The sequence below is a fragment of the Pyrus communis genome, chromosome 9 (assembly GCF_963583255.1).
Source record: "Pyrus communis chromosome 9, drPyrComm1.1, whole genome shotgun sequence".
Classification (NCBI taxonomy): Eukaryota; Viridiplantae; Streptophyta; class Magnoliopsida; order Rosales; family Rosaceae; genus Pyrus; species Pyrus communis.
This window is the reverse complement of record NC_084811.1, coordinates 5,473,374-5,477,391: the sequence shown is the minus strand read 5'-3', so window position 1 is coordinate 5,477,391 and position 4,018 is coordinate 5,473,374.

Here is a 4,018-nt window from a genome sequence, read left to right as displayed (position 1 = left end):
TTTATAGAAAAATTAAATTTTTTTAATTTTAATTTTAATTTTTCTGTTTTTTTAATTTATTAATTTTTTGGGGCTTTTCAATCTATGTCCAAAAAAAAAGGTAATTTTTTAACTAAGTCCAATTATCCAATTACATATTTTTATACCAATTTTGCCCTTTTGGATAAAAATATTTAAATTCTTTAATTTTGTCATCATTTATTCAGTTTTTAATTTTGAATATTTAAATACTGACTAAAATATTATCTAGTAACCATGTTTACCTACAAAACCGATATAATTTAGTAACTATCTATTGTATAGGAAGAAAAATACTTTATACCAACAAAACAGATGTAATCTACCTACAAAACAAAAATAAACTACCTATTGTATAGGAAGAAAAATGCTTTATACCTACAAAATAGATATAATCTACCAACAAAATAAAAATAAACTACCTATTGTATAGGAAGAAAAATGCTGAACCTCCATGGCAGAACATTAGAATAGAAATATGATATAACATACCTCCATTAAAAGAACAAATACTAAACAAAAAAAGGAACAAATACTAAGTTTCAGTTTACCTTTATGATACGCACAAAAATATAATAGAGCAAATATAAATGCATGATACTGTATTATTGCTTGCAATTGATACTGTATTGCCGAACGAATATGTAAAAAAATTGTGAAAGCTATGTAAAAACTGAAATTGTCATGAAGGAATTTGGAGGGAGGAACACAAAATATCACCCATGAAAGATGAGAATAGAAAGAGGATGATTGATTCCATGATCTAACAAAGGGAATTGTTTAGAAGAAGGAAAAAAAAGGAGGGATGAAATGGACTGGGGGTTGAGATTTTATTGCTATAACTAATCCTACAATTAAGGGATTAGTTAAACCACAAATAATCATATAATTAAGAAATTTTGAATATTTACTACAATTTATAAGTCTAAGGGATAAATATGGTACAAATTATAAATAAGCTTACGTGGAATATCAATTATTGGACCTATTTCAATGCAGTGGATTAATTATAGTAATGGCTCACAAAATTGGATCTATATCAAATTATCCCTAATTTTTTTACTTTTATTTATATATTAATTTTTTACTTTATTTATTAAATTTTGACATTTTTTATTAATACTTAATATTTTTATTAATTTTATATTGTGGATGACGTCACCTTGACATCAGCTTTGAATCACCTCCACCTCAGGCTCTCAGGCCGCCGATTTGTGTCAGGCCTGTCGCTCGGGCCCCCTCCGGCGCTGAAGCCCGTATGGGCTGGAGTTCATTACCCCAACAATTTGGTTCTGTGCAGTCCACGGTCCATGGAGCTAAAGCCAACGGTGAACTTGCTCTTAAGGGGCAAGTGGCATCAATTGACTCTCCAAACTCCCGTGAATCTCCATAAATGACTTGAGTATTGCCCCTTTGAAGGTTCGAGTTGTCCTTCATACATGTCCTCCAACTACATGATAAAATGCCTCAAAGAGGAGTTGCCGTTCTTGTTATTTTTCTAAAATATCAACTTGGGCATTATATTATTGGTATGCGTTTAAGTAGTGAATTTTCTCAATTGAAAAGGATTGGTAGTCTTGCAAAAAAAAAGAAAAAGGGTGGAGATGGGGAGTAATAGAGTGTATAATCATGTTGCTAATTGGATTGGTTTTGTTTCTACCGGTTGCTACTGCTTCGGTGGAGAGAGCCTTTTCCGCTTATAATATTGTAAAAAGTCCATTGCGTAACCGATTGGGAAATCAGTGGTTGAGTGATAGTATGGTAGTTTATATGGAGAGCAATGTTTTTTCGTTCATTGATAATGAAGTTATAATGCAGCGTTTTTAAAATATGAAAACGCAATGTGGACAATTGTAACTTGTATTGTTATTTATTCTATAAATCATAAATGATGGAACTACGAACTGAACGACGAGGCTCATTTATGAACCTATTTATACATGTAGATGAGCCTCGTCGAAAAGGTTGTGTCTCAAAGTTGAAGCGACAAACAGCACATCCTTACTTAATTCGTACTTATTGATACTTCATATATATAGCACGAAGGGATGTTCTCCTTCTGGTCCATGTATATTGCCCATGTTTTAGTTCGTACCTCTTCTTTGGGAAAAGTTGCTTCCGAACAGTTGAGTGAATCCAAAGTCCATACCTTTGTCAACACTTGCTAATCTCCTGTCCTCTGAAAATTAATAGCATTTGGCATCACAATCTTGGACAAGTTGGGCATCCGACTCATTATTCGTTATTCATACAAAACTTCATCCCTTGAAATGCAATGGTTAAGATAATTAAACACAAAGAGCCACCTTGAGAGAGATTTTTCAATATGCTCGAAATACAGCTGGTATACCGAGTGTGGCCATGTAATTGGTTGATTTTTTTTCTTCTTCAAGTTTCCAATTAGTTATATTCTTACATTCGGTGTACCGAACCGTATTTCCAGCACACTGGAAATTTTCTCACAACTTGAAAATGATTGACAACACTATATCCTAAATCTTTGAGTGATGGCCAATTGCTTGTGAGCTTTCGAACAATAAATTTAATATCAATCATGAGTGAGAGAGGAAATAAAAGAAATATACCGATTGGTACGTTAAAGCCAATAGAGTAGGCGCAATTTGGCGTTAGTTTAAAAGGTCTGAAAGTAGAATGAGATAGCTAGCGACCACAATTCATTAGGTTTGTTTTTAAATGTCTAGTGGAAGATAAGCTAAGCAATGCTTTTAGAAGAATGGAATCAATCTAGAAGAAGAAATCAAGAAGCAAAGATTGAATAAAGCAATTTGATTAGTATTTTAAAAAGAAGAAACCAAGTGGGTTAAACTTTAGTTGAAAGATATATATCGAACTCGAGGTGAACACATTGGCACACACAAATTTATATGTGGAATTATCAATATAATCATGTTGTTTATGTTCATTAACACTTTACCTCGAGATCTTTCTTAGTAACGATTCTATTTTAGTCGAAGTGTAGAAAAAAGGGAACGACAGAGTTAAGGATCATGATTCCTACAATACTTCGATCAATTTCAGTTTTTGTTTTAGTAAAACGTGATCTTGCTAAAGAGCTGCTCCTACTTTGTCATATTTTGATGATATGACAACACATATTAGATAATATATGCAATGACCAAAAACGCCATATGGCTCGTGTAAATTAACCAAGATTAGGGTTTTTCACTATAGAACTTTCAATTTGATTAGCGTTGTGGAGTTCCTATCCAAAGGACAGTCGTGAATTCGAATTATGTATGGTCCAATTCCTTCAAATTGAAGCAAACTCTATTGCACCAACCGGTGGTCCGGGCGGTACCCTACGAACCCTCACTAGTACAAAAAACACTTCGCATGATGCAGGTACTTCGTCGCACAAAGTCAAAAAACCGTCGCGCAAACATTAGTGCAACGAACCTTCGTCGCGCGCCAAGGCAGTGACAGAAGGGTTTGCGCGACGAAGAAGTAACCTACGTTGTGCAAAACCTTTTTTTTTTTGTTTTGGTCAAAATTTTTTTTTTTTTTTTTAATTTTTGATAAATATTGTAATTAAATTCTAAACAATAATTAATTAACCAAGCAAAAGTATTTAATTATAAAATATATGAAAATGTACATGCAAGATGTACAAACAAAAAAGAAAAAACTACAAGTAGTCGTCTAGGTTTAATACATCAGGCTACTGGGTATCGGCAGGGCGAGGTGGCTCTGAGGTCGAAGGTGGAGCAAGATGAAGTGCTGGTAGCGAGATTTGGAGGCCTGACATCTGTATGGCTCATACAAGGTCTCTTACCGTCCCTGCATAGGTCATCATCTCCTCGCCCTAGGCCCTCGTCTGCGTCCTCATTTGCTCGCCCTGGGCCCTCATTTGCTATTCCTGGATTGCAAGCTGACCCCTTAGGGTTGTCACTTCCTCCTTCAATGCATTGACCTCTGCTATGTTTGATCTGGAAGAAGAGGCACCCGTCTCACGAACCCGCGCTTTCCCTATACATCGAAC